The sequence below is a fragment of the Staurois parvus genome, unplaced genomic scaffold, assembly GCF_062004578.1.
Source record: "Staurois parvus isolate SC_StPar_1 unplaced genomic scaffold, SC_StPar_1.0 ptg000182l, whole genome shotgun sequence".
In the NCBI taxonomy this organism is placed as follows: Eukaryota; Metazoa; Chordata; class Amphibia; order Anura; family Ranidae; genus Staurois; species Staurois parvus.
Genome location: NW_028317978.1, coordinates 1,268,734 through 1,284,209, shown reverse-complemented (window position 1 = coordinate 1,284,209; position 15,476 = coordinate 1,268,734).

Sequence of the window (15,476 nt, the reverse complement as noted above, 5' to 3'; positions counted from 1 at the left end):
CATAACACTATTTTCAGCTTCCTTTTTATGTAACTTTTGTACTGACAAACATATGTGAAAGTGTCTTAGCAAATGTAAAAAAAAATAACACCCTTTAATAAAGTGATGTAAATTAATAAAACAACATATTGCAAGGCCTATTTATTTAGCTGTAATGCTGGCTATACACAGCTTAAACCATGGATGGCCCTGCTAGCACCAATTGGCATCACAAAAGTTGATTAAAAATCTCAGAAACCAGGTGAAAAACTGTCAGCCGAACAGTGACATCCTCCTATCAGATACTCAGACAGCCACAAATGTTGCATGTGTGAATACATTAGCCAGAGGGGGAACATTCCTCCATCCATGCTGTTTGATGTGGATTAAGTTCTTGGGGCTGAACAAGAGAAATAAAAATGTGTATGGCTGGCTTAAGTGTGCAAACCGTTTATACACTATCAGTTTCACATTAACATGTTTCACACTCTGGGGACTCGAGGGGGAGTTGTTCAGACCAGCTTACAGAAGGAGGAAAGCACAGCTGATGTCCACAGATCACAGAGAAGATTACAAGCAGGCAAGAGCAGGGCTTCATGCTGTGAATGTAGTGTTCTCATCTGACTATATAGTAAGGCAGGAGTGAAAAAATAAAATATTGGCTCATAATGGCTCCTAATTTCAGTATTACCAATATTTTGTAATAGTTGAACTAGAAAGATGAAGGCTTACACTCAGAAAAAACATAGGCTCTCACCTAGATAAGTTCAAGAAACTGCAGCAGTTCTAATTGCAATTTGTTTTCGAGAGGAAGCCATAATACATAGACGTCTCAGCACAGTGATCGCGTGCTACAGTACATCTATGCAACAAGAGACCTTATTTTCTTATTATACATTAGAATGGAGACTAAAGTAAATTTTTTTTCACTTAGGCGAGTAATTATGTGTTTCAATTAAAGAGTCGTTTACAAGGATTCCTTTTTTGTTTTGATAGCAACCATGTGCACAATTGGGTGTGAGCAGTGAAATCCGGCCCAATTGCTCCTTTAGTAAATAAGCCTATAAATGTGGCTCACCTATAGAACACATGAAACCAGTGCCTGGTTAAGCTACATTTCCAAGTAATTTAACTTTTTTACATACTACATCTATTTATTTTTTTTAATGTTTTCCTTTATATCCAAATATAGGGGTAAAAGGCTAGCAACAATAGGCAGCATCAAAAGGCTAGCATCAACTAGGCAGAATCAAAAGGCTAGCATCAACTAGGCAGCATCAAAAGGCTAGCATCAACTAGGCAGAACCAAAAGGCTAGCATCAACTAGGCAGCATCAAAAGGCTAGCATCAACGAGGCAGCATCAAAAGGCTAGCATCAACGAGGCAGAACCAAAAGGCTAGCATCAACTAGGCAGCATCAAAAGTCTAGCATCAACTAGGCAGAATCAAAAGGCTAGCATCAACTAGGCAGCATCAAAAGGCTAGCATCAACGAGGCAGCATCAAAAGTCTAGCATCAACGAGGCAGCATCAAAAGGCTAGCATCAACTAAGCAGCATCAAAAGGCTAGCATCAAGGAGGCAGCATCAAAAGGCTAGCATCAACGAGGCAGAACCAAAAGGCTAGCATCAATTAGGCAGCATCAAAAGTCTAGCATCAACTAGGCAGAATCAAAAGGCTAGCATCAACTAGGCAGCATCAAAAGGCTAGCATCAACGAGGCAGCATCAAAAGGCTAGCATCAACTAAGCAGCATCAAAAGTCTAGCATCAACGAGGCAGCATCAAAAGGCTAGCATTAACTAAGCAGCATCAAAAGTCTAGCATCAACTAAGCAGCATCAAAAGGCTAGCATCAAGGAGTCAGCATCAAAAGGCTAGCATCAACGAGGCAGCATCAAAAGGCTAGCATCAACTAGGCAGCATCAACGAGGCAGGCAGACCTGTTTGTTAAGTGTTTATAAGGGTGTACATTTCTTAATTACTGGAAAAAAGCCTGTTCACTGACTTTCTGTGAACCAAGAACTAGAGGTCACCCAGAGAGAGCAGAAGCTTCCTGTTTTTGGGGCTGGGAGGTCCTGTTGTCATTTGTAGGGAAGGTATGTTTTCTATTGGACTATATTACCAGCTAACACAAAGAACTGGCCTGTGCCATGTACAGATTGACTTGTGTTTGGAGTGAACCACTGTTTTCTGCCAAGAGTTCTGACTTCCACAAACCAGTTTACTAATTTTTAATTTTAATTCAATATATTGCTGTTATCACATTTTTTTTTAGAATACTGAGATAAACCTGACTAAGCACCACACAGGTAACACCAAACCCAAGGCAATACTAAGATCATGCAAATATAGGGACTAAGGAACATCAAGTAAAACACCAGCACAATATCTCAATACAAAAATAAACACTAAATTACCATTACTATTTCTAAAAATAAATATTTTATTGTATTAACAAATTACATTCCAAAAAGATGTGAATCTGCTCTCCTTGCCTTACAGTGGACATTTTTTTTGGGTGGAGGATATAGATTCAATGTTTATGTATTTATTTGTATTTAATTGGTATGTTAACCACTCGCCCTCCTGAGGATTTATCCCCCTTCCTGACCAGGCCATTTTTTGCATTACGGTACTGCGTTACTTTACCTGACAATTGTGCGGTCATGCAACGCTGCACCCAAATGAAATTTACATCCTTTTTTCCCATAAATTGAGCTTTTTTTAGTGGTATTTTATTGCCTATGTGTTTTTTATTTTTTGCGCTATAAAAAAAAAAGACCGACAATTTTTGAAAAAAAAAAAAAACATTTTTGCCTTTTTGCTATTAAACATGTCCAGCAAAAAAAAAAAACAAATTTTGTCATAAATTTAGGCCAAAATGTATTCTGCTGCATGCCTTTGCTAAAAAAAATCCCAATACATGTAAATTAATTGGTTTACATGAAAGTTATAGCATTTACAAATGGCGGTATATTATATATTATATATTATTATTATTATTATACAGTATTTATATAGCGCCAATGGTTTGCTCAGCGCTATACTGGGTTCTTTTTTTTATACTAGTAATGACGGTGATCAGCGACTTATAGTGGGACTGCAGGGCTGCATCGAGCATTCTGACACTGCTGGGGAACTGACTACACTGACATCCCAGTGACACTAATACAGTGATCAGTGTTAATAAAAAGCACTGACACTGTACTAAAGGCACTGGGCAGGAAGGGGTTAATTTGAGGGTCAATCAAAGGGTTAACTGTGTGCAGGGAGTGTGCACAGCCATCCAAAGTAGTGTACCCGAGCTGACAGGGAGGAGAACTGTTAGTAAACAAAACAGTTCTCCTCCTCTTCAAAGATCCTCAGTAATCACAGGGCGCCGGCGATTAATCACCGTCCGGGACCCAATGATTGACAGCCACGGCTATGAATGGCAGCACAGGTATGGGGCGCGCATGCCTTGCGTGCGCCCCCTACCGGGAAATGCAAAATCACGTATATATATGTGATTTTGCACACCCGTGCCTCCATGTAGCAGTATTTCTGCTATAGGGCGGTCAGGAAACAGTTAAATTGATAAGATTGGGAAGGTTGGTAGGGGGTCATTAAGGTAATGCGTTATTATTTGATATTGATGTAAATAATATGCTAATTTTACTTGTTTTGATAAGTCCTTTTTTAAAAAATATGTTTTATTTTTTTCTCTAGTTTGCCTGTTACAAAAAAACTATGTATAAAAAAGATATACTATACTGATATTTTAAAAAAGTGGTTGGGTATTGGAGCTGATTTACTAAAGATATAGAAACGTTCACTTAAAGTAAATTTTTTCTTAGCTTAGTGAATAGAGTGAAGCTGTGTTTTCAATCATGAGCACAGGAATTAAAAACAAAACAGGTTTTGCAATACAGATTAGAAGACTGAGTTGACTTCACTAAGCTAAGTGAACATTCTCTGCTATTTTATTAAATCAACCCCGGAGAGTTGGTGCTTTATTTGTATACCCTTAATTCATACATACAATTGTACCATCATATACTGTATGTATATGTAATTCAGGTGATTATTAATTATAACAATCTTACTTTCAATTTTTATAATGTATAAATATATAGCATAATCATTCATCCTCATTAAAGCTGTATTACAGGAAAACCTTACACCAAAATAAAAAAATGGTTGCTATCACAATACAATTTTTCTTTTCAATGTTTTAAAAATAACTTTGGCATTTATTTAATGCTTACTGTTACCAGCTTGATAACACTGTAGCATTATGGGAAAATCTGGCCATTCATTAACACTGCAGATTGTGTTGGGTACTAACTCATATAAAGTTCATCAAACCAGTGGTAGATAAATGCTCTGAAAGAATGCCATGATTATTTAGGAAAATTATAAAAAGAAATTAAGCAAAAATGAAACATTTACAAGTGTCCGTCTTTACAATATTTTCTGAGAATTAATGCGAAACATATTGGGTGTGATTTACGAATGAAGTTATTTTTGCTCTGAGTCAGATGAACTTGTGTGCAGGACATTCTAAATAGTAAGAACATCTCTTGCACATGATTGAGTGTCAGAAGAGAACACACATTCAAAAACTGCTTTAACACACTACTATTCTTGTAGAGAAACATGCTCAAAGCATCCTGGATTAACCAAATTCAATTGCTGAATGCATCTTTGAAAATGGATAAACTGATACTTTTAACCGAACTGCATCATTCTTTTGGAAATTCAAACATTATATAGAAACAGTACTGAAATATTAGACTTGCATGGCATGATTCCCTAACATGGTTATCTAACAAACGCGTCATACAGTTAACATGGCAAAACAGGCATTGCGGCTTTGATCCTCATGTACTGCGTCTTGCCATTTTCAATCTGTATTGTCTCAGATCCCTTTAAAGTCCTTTCTATTTTGCATAATGAAAAGTTTTTTTTAAAACTCTCTGACAGAAGTTAAAAGGAATGCTTTAAAAAATAAATAAAAGACGCTGTTAGAAAGAGAAATGTCACTCCCGGATTTAATCCTGTTTTCAGTTCTTGTGTCTGTCAATTGCTCTCCTGCCAGTCTTTTTGTTGCTGTCTTTTCTCATTTCCGTGTTTCTCTCCATGGTCGTGTTGTTGGAGGTTGCTTAGGAGAACGGAATGCCGTTCAGTGCAGACTGGGTTTAGGTTATATGTAACTGACGTCATCACTCCTGTTAACTACCTTATACTTCTAAGGGTTAAAGCTCAAGAAACTACCTCTGTAGCTAGGAATTCTCAAAACTCTTATTGCTACTGGAGAAGCTCATTATGATTTGCCGATGAGGACTTTCTACAACGCTGCATTTATGTGTCACACTAATGTCCCTTTCACCTTAGTACAAACATTTTAGGACAAACTTCAATTAACATTTGCAGTAAAGGCCCTAACTTACTCCAGTCGAGTCCCCAATCCCAGTGAGGGTGAGCAGTATTCACTTGCTCACTCCCATATGCACAACAAATACACGGTTTATATACCCTTGGTTGCTCTTTGAGAAGATGCTTACTACAACTAGTTTGGCAAATTAATACAAAATGAATAATTCCAATGATCAGATTTACCTATAAATATATTTACAAGAACATATATTTAAAATGGCTGTTTTAGTTAAATAGTTTTTTCTTATTTTTAAAAACTTATTTTAAATGTTGATAAAGTAAGAAAGAACCCTTCAAACTTGTATTATTTCCTGGCACCCTCTCTGTATCTATTCATGGCCATTGCCACCATAACAGAAAGTCATTGGAAATCATCATTTTTACTGAGTTAGGGACAAGAGTAAATGTTTCAATGTGGACACCTGTTTCAGTGACAACTGTCTAAGATGGAAATTATCCTCATTTTGTAAAATATTCTGTTCACTTCCATTTGCATCTTAAGTAAGAGACACAAACAGCAAAAAAATAAGCGACATTGGTTTTAACCCTTCCCTACATTCAGAACAAAAAAAAAAGGATTTTGGCTATACATACACGTTTATTGGTATGAGCCCTGACATCTACACACAATAACAACAAAAAATGTCTGCAGCAATGCACATGTGTTGTATAGGAACAAAAGGCACATGAGCAATTAACTGAATATGGAAACAATTTGAAGATGGGTGCAAGCTTCTTGGGTGCTATATACATTCAGACACAGGAGTGCATCATGAATACCTTTTAATGCTTCATTTAATATATGTTTTTTGAAAGAATAATACTTCCTTGCTAGGTATCCTTTATAACTAAGGAGAAATTCACCCCAAAATCCCATGCATCCCTATGACTGAACAAAGTATAATGCAGTGTCACAGTTTTAGCGGGGACATACAGTAGCCTATGTTGCTCCATGGAGTTCTTTCTGCTTAACACAGTACAGAGGACTCTATGATTGAAGAAGAGTTGGTCATTTGACTTTGCCAGGTTGTGTTTGTTTTGCTCATCTACCTCCCAGCTTTAATGTAAAATTATTTGGGCTGCATATCCACCTGATCCGTTTTACAGTGCTGGCTGTGCCGCCCCTTCTTCCATTATTCCTGGGCTTCACTGCTCTTCCCGGGAGGCTGGGACAACAACAAATGTCTTTGGCTGCTGTGGCCAGGAAAGCAGCTAATCAAGTACAATCTGTGCTTGGTTAGCTGCAATAGAGGGCAGAGAAGACATTCACGTAATAATAGATGCCTAATGTCTTCATAAATAAAAAAAAGAGAACCTTTCACCAGCCCAATGCTTTCAAATAGGTGTTTGTTAGGCTCTTGTAATAACAATAAAGTTGAATGTTAAAAAAAAAGAATAAAAAATGATAAAAAATAACAAAAATAACTGCAAAAAAATGTAAAAGCAACCACATCACCCTGGGCATGTGCATAGTAATCACAAATGATATGTATCACCTTGAAAATCCCAGTGTGAGCAATTATTCTAGGCCCCTCATTTATGGTTAAAGCGGTAGTAAACTTGACACTTAGAAAAAAAAAATCTGCAAGGTAATGTCATAATGTGCTAGTATGCATTATATACTAGCACATTATGAAAGATTTACCTTAGAACGAAGCCCTCCAGCGGTGAGATGTCACTACTGACAGGGCTTCAGTCTTTACCTTGTCTTCCTTCAGAACGCATGTGCCGGTGATGTCACTGAATAGCGACTGCAGCGACACTGAATATCTCCTAAATGGTGCATGTTTAGGAGACATTCCTTGTACCTAGGTAAGCTTTATTATAATCTTACCATTAGGTAAAAGTGTCCAGTGGGAGTTTAGTTCCACTATAACTCAAAAGTTATGAGCTGTAAAAGCATTTAAAACACCAACTATTGCAAATTTTGTGTACTGTAATCTTTTTCTCGTTTTGAGGGTGCTTTCAGTTTTGGGCTTAATATATTTAGTATCTCTACTCCTCACAACCCCACCTTTTATTTTTGTACAAAAAATTGAGGATTAAATTGTGTTTGCAATAAAATTCATTTTAGTGTTTTATTCTGAAAATCTAGATTTGATAAACAGTTTTGCAAATATTATCTATCTGTCTAGCTATTAACCAATTTACTATTAATCTATTTACTACTTATCTATTTTTTTGTACAGGGTCTCTGCATTCAGAGACTATATAATGTTCTGGATGTGTTAAGCAATTATATAGCCAAAACTGCATATTTTAACGTGCGTGAAAAACTGAAAAATTACTCTAGAGCGGAAATGGTTAACTGTCCCCCAAAATATCTTCCACAACTGCACAACTGCTTGTTGGCTATACATGGATCAAAATTTGTCCAGTTCAGCGGGGACCCACTGAATTTTGATCCATGTATGGATGCCGTGGTTAAACAGAAGTCGATTTGCTGATCAAATTCTGTAGAACTGCTCTGTCAGGTTTCCCTCACTCGATCAGAGCCGTAGGCTGTATCCTGCAATGCTGATCAGTGTATTCTAGTGGCGGCAAAGTCTCCCTGCTATCAGAATACAATAGCTCAATGGGGGGGGGGGGGGATTCCCTCATCCACATCCAGTGTATGGATGGGGGAAACGAGTTAGCGGGAATGAAAAAAAAAAACAGACTCATCTATGGGTTGCTTTACTTTAGAAAGACAGTCATAGACTGTCTTCTCGCTCTTCTCTTAAAGTTAGCAGTGCCTACACAGTGAACCCTTCTATACTTGTATGAGGCCATCTCCTAGATTGGGGACATTCCGAATATGGTTTTATACAAGTATGTGGTTCTTATTTATTAAAGCTTATGCATTCTTCAGGCACATCAACCATGCATGGACTAGAAAATCATTTTTTTATCCCTCCCCCCCGAGTTAAATTTTAAAGGGCTAAAAATGCACTGGCTTGGAGTAACAGTATATGGGGGTTATTTACTAAAACTGAAGAGTGCAAAAGCAGGTGCAACTATGCAAAGAAACCAATCAGCCTCCAGTTTTTTTGCCAAAGCTTGATTGAACAAGCTAAAGTTAGAAGCTGATTGGCTGCCATGCACACTTCCAACAGATTCTGAGTGCACCAGTTTTAGTAAATCTCCCTCTATGTGTATGGCAGGATTTTTGACAAAAAAAAACTGTCAGATATTTGATAGGTCCTATCACCCTCTGTTGTCTATCGGTATCCTTGCTGGTATTAGAGACAGGTCAACGTGCTTTCCTGAACCTTCTAGGATAGATCTGTTTCATTATTCAGAGCAAATATGTATATTCTTTTTAACTGTACTGGAAGGCTGCAAGCTGCTTTGGAAGCTGATTTTAAATGAGTTATCATCGGGTTCTGGGTCTCCCCTGGAAATAGTAGTGTCCCTTTTCTATTTGCATTATTTAAATCCTGTAGGCCCTTTGCTTAAGAGATTACCTAGGGACATAAGCAGCTTACATCCAAATTTGCATATATTTGGAATTAGTGCAGACTGGCACAAAAGAAATGTTTCTTGTGGCATTATGTAGCTAATTGCATTATCATAGGGCTAATCTTCTAAGATATGTTAGTTTCTGCTGTCATTATAGTTTATCCTAAAGCAGGTCCCTCTTCTAAGGTGCATTTAGTAGATAACATGACAGCTATTAAAGCTTCTTTTAAGTGTTATGTTGGTAGACGTTGCTCAGTGAAATAACGGAAATAGGAGACTGAAGTTATTACTAGAGTTTGTACATATACCCTAATCAGCTAGACTCGTTTTCCAATTTCCTTCACCTCTTTTGTCCATTGTAGGAAATATCATGTTTGGTTATACATTTTTTGCAACAAATTTTTGGAATTTTTTGGAATGGAATCTGTCTTGCAAAAAGTTCAGAACCGTATCCTTTACATCACAAGGAAGAAATGTAACTGAATCACTGAATAAACACTACAACATGCAGTAAAGGATAATTTAGTGTTATGTTGTTGTCTCCATCCTTCTGCCTGTAACTGCATGGAAAATATATAGTATATATATATGGGTACTCATATGATTTATTGTAAATGTGTTTGTGAAAATAATTAATGTGCCTTATTTTTCATGATTGCTTATAATTTTGTATGTTATGTCAGACAAAAAAAAATCTGAGGTAAGTCACTGGGTGCATTCACTAAAAGCATTCTGGCAAATTCCTGCCAAGACATAATATTATCCTTGGATGCATTGCCATTTGGCATTTGGAGACATCAATTTTGTCTCTGTTGCTTCATAGGTGAACAAGGCACATATTTCTTGGCAGTCTCTTTCCTTTGCCTTCACAGAAAAGAGAACAACTGGCATTAAAATATGCAGTGAGCATTGTCCAAAGTTCAGAAGTCCTCATTCTTGGCCCTTAGGAAGCTCTGGATGGCCTGACCTAACCCAACTGTCCAAAGAGATGCCCATTTTGGTGCTTGTATGACCTCCTTTCCACTGACATAGAAAGGGCGGTCAAATGTAATTGCAATACAGCACTGCAGAGATAGCACAATCAGAGTATAAATTGATGCCTCAGGTTCATACATAATTAAAGGTACATGTAAAGTACCTGTAAAACCTGAAAGAGGAACAACTGAATGAAATTGTGTTTACTAAGGCACTAGGTCCCATAGCCCAATGCTTTTTTTTTTTTTTTTTTAAAAAGGAGTGTTCTCTCCTGTTTTTCCTCTTCTTTTGCATTTCAGTGCTGCCTATCTTCTGCAACCTCTTCATGCCATTTCCTGATTTTCCTGAGATTTACTTTAGAGAGGTGATTATTATTATTTCTCAGGCTAGGTTTTCTAACATTGACAACAGTGGAATATGCTTACATAATAGGGTTGATTTACTAAAGTTGGTGAGTGCAAAATCTGGTGCAGCTGTACATGGTAGCCAATCAGCTTCTAATTTCAGCTTGTTCAGTTAAGCTTTGACAAAAGAATCCTGGAAGCTGATTGGTTTCTATGCAGAGCTGCACCAGGTTGTGCACTCCCCAGGTTTAGTAAATCAGCCGCAGTGTGTTTTAAAATGGATGCTTTTAGTGTCCACAGGAAGCCCATGTGACACAGTCAAAATGTAGGAGAACAACTGGGAGACAGGGACAGAGTGTTGTCACCTTGTACAGGAAGTGCCTGAACAAGGACATTCATGGCAGAATTGCCTGGTATTATTTTAATGAAAGGTGCAAATTTAAAACTGTTGAAAATAACATTGAAAGTACATTAAAACTTATAAGATATTTTAGTGATTGTGGTTACAAATCATATTCACATATATTTTAAAGCACTTTACATTCTCCTTTGACTTTAATCATGAGTTTCCAGTAATTTCCAGTATGATTATATAAGAACTCCTTTTATAGATGTAAAATTGTACTGTAAAACGGGACATTGGATTTATTTCTGTGTAGTAAAGAGGAAAGATGGGTAGTTGGCTAAAAAATTGCAACTTACCTGACTCAGGGTCTGTTTACTGGTGCGCTTTCAGAGGTGACCTGAATCACACAGAATCACATGACAATAGAAATCACATGTTTTCAATGGTGTACATTCGCATCAATGTGACTCAGTACGGAGTGATTTTGGAAAAGGATCCTATACTACTTTGGTGCAATTATCAAAGTTAGATCAAAGTTGCATCCAAGTTGCAGTACATAATCGCACTGAAAATTAGATCAAAGTGAGATTGCAGCAGTGTGAAATGCTTATCAACACCAGAACTGACATCATACGGAGACATTAGGATGCAATGCCTGCATAAAATGAATTATGCACCCCTCCTACATATCCTGCATGCAGAATTGGTTATCTGATTTTTTAATAGAAAGTTTGGTGATTCATTAAACAAATTATATACCACCTTCTGGTCAGCATCTGGTGCCAGCTCTGACCATCACTGTGGCTTATAGGGTGCTAAAGAAACAAAAGAGGAAAGAGAAGGTAAATCAAGAACACTGGAGGGAAAGGTCAAAAGCTAGATGCAAGTATCATCACTTTTTTTGTGGTCCTGTTTCGTTTATCATTAGTTCCATATCATATCTAAGCTTATCACAACAAAAACCAACGATACCGACATAGCAAAATGCAAATAGAATCGGGATAGACTTTGCATTCTATAACTCTTGAACAAACTTATTTTTAAAAAATACCTGAACACTGTCACTGCAAGAATCTGAAATGTTGTGTGTGCTGTGTATGTATATACAGTTGCAAGAAAAAAGTATGTGAACCCCTTGGGATTACGTGGAGTTTTGCATGAATTGGGCATAAAATGTGCTCTGAACGTCATCTAAGTCACAACAATAGAAGAACACAGTCTGCTGAACATAATACTACACAAAAATTAGATGTTGCCATGGTTTAATTGCACATTACATGTAAACATTCACAGTGCAGGGAGGAAAAAGTATGTGAGGCCCTAGCTTAATGACTTCTCCTAGAGCTAATTGGAGCCAGGAATGAGCCAACCTTGACTCCAATCAGTGTGATGATATTGGATGTGTTGCTGACAGCTGTCCTGCCCTTAAAAAACACACACCTGTTTTGGGTTTACTGGTTTCAAGAAGCACTGTCTGATGTGAACCATGCCTCACAGAAAAGAGCTCTCAGAAGACCTACAATCAAGAATTGTTGACTTGCATGAAGCTGGAAAGGGTTACAAAAGTATCTCCAAAAGCCTTGATGTTCATGTGTCCACGGTAAGACAGACTGTCTACAAATGGAGAAAGTTTAGCACTGTTGCTACTCTACCTAGGCATAGTCGTCCTGTAAAAATGACTGCAAGAGCACAGCTCAGAATGCTGCATGAGGTAAAGAAGAATCCCAGAGTGTCAGCTAAAGACCTACAGAAATCTCTGGCACATGCTAACATTTTTGTTGACACATCTACAATAAAAAAAACATTAAACAAGAATGGAGTACATGGGGGGACACCACGGAGGAAGCCATTGCTGTCCAAAAAGAATATTGCAGCACGTTTGAAGTCTGCAAAAGAGCACCTGGATGTTCCACAGCACTACTGGCAAAATATACTGTGGACAGATGAAACCAAGATTGAGTTGTTTGGGAAGAACACACAACACTATGTGTGGAGAAAAAAAGGCACAGCACACCAACATCAAAACCTCATCCCCACTGTAAAGCATGGCGGAGGGAGAATCATGGTTTGGGGCTGCTTTGCTGCCTCAGGGCCTGGACGGATTGTTGTCATTGATGGGAAAATGAATTCCAGAGTTTATCAAGACATTTTGCAGGAAAACGTACGACCATCTGTCGGCCAACTGAAGCTCCGCAGAGGATGGGTGATGCAATAGGACAATGACCCAAAGCATACAAGTAATTCAACAAAACAATGGCTGCAACAGCACAGAATACGCCTTCTGGAGTGGCCCAGTCAGAGTCCTGACCTCAACTCGATTGAAATGCTGTGGCATGACCTTAAGAGAGCGATTCACACCAGACTTCCCAGAATATTGCTACACTGAAACAGTTTTGTGAAGAGGAGTGGTCCAAAATTACTCCAGATCATTGTGCAGGTCTGATCTGCAACTAGAGGAAACGTTTGGTTGAGGTTATTGCTGCCAAAGGAGGGTCAACCAGTTATTAAGTCCAAAGGTTCACATACTTTTTCCTCCCTGCACTGTGAATGTTTACATGTTATGTGCAATTAAACCATGGCAAAATCTAATGTTTGTGTAGTATTATGTTCAGCAGACTGTGTTCTTCTATTGTTGTGACTTAGATGACGTTCAGAGCACATTTTATGCCCAATTCATGCAAAACTCCACGTAATCCCAAGGGGTTCACATACTTTTTCTTGCAACTGTATATATATATATATATATATATATATATATATATAAAAATAATTTTTTTGCCTTTACAACACTATGTAAAGAAGAAAAGCCACAAGCAAACACAGATGAACATGAGAAGCGAGAACTTGCTTTTTGTTCCCGAGAACTAAAAGACTAGAAATGTCAATAGGGATCCTTGATGTATAAATTAGGGAAGCAATTCTACCTTGCCAGCACTCTATTTATTTCATAACAAGCATAATCTATAATCATTGGAACAGCAATGCATCAGCAGTGACAGGGAATAGCTCGGCCTGCATTTACCTCGTTTGGTCACACTTTCAAGAAAATGCTTTCTGCCATCCCAAGTAAAACCTATCCTGTACTTAGGAGCTCTGATCATGTAGACATGTTGCTTAGGTTAAGCAGAATGCTAACAAACTGTGTGCAAAACCAGATATTATGAGTTAAAATATTATGCCTTGGAAAAATAAAAAAAAAATGTAAAAAGAGGATAAAGTATAAAAGCTTTTCTTTTATGGTTTGTTTCACAGTTTGTTTGTTTTTTACTTTCTTCAAATGGTTCAAAAAAGTTTTTCAATCTTTTGCTATTTCCTAAAGTTTTTTTCCATCAAACTTTTATTGGAAAAGATCAGCATACATATTAAAGACACGTACAGTAACCACAATATTAAATGGGGTGTTACAGGCATATCTATTGATGCAGTCACTTTCCAAGAGTCGTCAAATAAACAAAAACACAAACCCAATCACCTCTTCCATGAAAAAAACACACTTGGTACTAGTATATATATAGTACTTTAAAGAAGTGCATTGTGGAAGAGTTAAAAAGAACAGGAGGAATATATGTGAGAATTAAACATCTCAGCAAATCTAAAGGAGGCATATAATCCTCCAAGAACCTGTCTGGTTAGATATTAAAGAAGAAAACAGAAGAAGAGAGAAGATGAGGGAAAAAAAGGGGGGGGGGAGGTTTGGTAAGTGAGGGAAGGAAGGGGTAGGAAAAGTGGTACTATTCTGGCTTAGAGAGAATAAATGGGGGGGATAGGAATGTGAAATAAGCAGAATGTTGAGTGGGAAGGACACCAGGCTCTAAGCAATGTAGCATCAAAGCACTCCTCCAAATGGCCCAATACCGGGGTGTCACATCTCTTTTCGTAGTTACTCTCTAACCATTATCTTTCAGCAAATTGGTGTGCTCAGTCCCGGATCTGTAGTGAATCCAGCAAGCCCAGATCTTATGATAATGCGAGATTCTGTCTTGTGTAACGTATCAGTTCCTCCATGTCTGCAATTTTGTTAATGAAGGAAAACAATTCTGTGATGGTTAGGTGGTTGTGGAGTTGTCCAACGGACAGGGACACATAGTCTGGCTACATTCACCATGTGCATTGCCATTGATTTAAAGTATTAGTGCTTGGGCAGTCTAGTATGGTGTTATAATATTGAACAGGAGTCAAATCTAGAGGGAAGCTCATAACATTCGAGGTTATACGATGGACCTCACTCCAGTGGGTGCTTAAGGCAGGGCACTGCCATGAGTCTTGGATCATGGTTCCCACCTCCATGTGGCTACACCAACATTTATCAGAAACTTCAGGAAAAAATTTGTGTACCACAGATGGCATACACTACAATTTGGTTTGCAGTTTAAAACCATTTTCTTGCACATTCACATTCAGGGAGCCTAGATAGTGGACCTCCCAGTTCTCATTCCCACTTTAGGAAAATGCCAGACCCACATGGTGACTGGTTTCTAAATAGATTTAGATAGTTGAAAGAAATCACATGATTTTGGGGGGAGTCAGATAAACATATGAATTCAAAGGGAGTGAGGGTGCTTGCATACACTTATCTGTCTGAGGGCATTCAGAAAGTGCCTAATTGGAAGTAGGCCCAAAAAGGTATTGGATAAGTAGGTGATAAGGAGGGGCAATGGCATTTGGTCTGAAAAATGGCTCCCCATTAAAGAAATTACCTGTCCGCACCCTAGCTTTGGGCCAGCAGTCTTCCAACAACTTTCCATTAAGCCCAGGGGGAAAGTCCAGATTGAACCAGAGTGGCGTAAGGAGCCCTTTTACCAAGGAAATGGAGAAAACTTTACATGCAAGTCTGAAAACTCGAAGAGCGGGACCCACATGTGGGTGGGTTCTCAGCGTGCTAGAAGATAGGGTCGATGGAAGCCAAGGAACAATGTACAGGGAAAGTGTCAAGAAAATTTGCTCCACAGATATTCATTTTTTCATTGATATGTA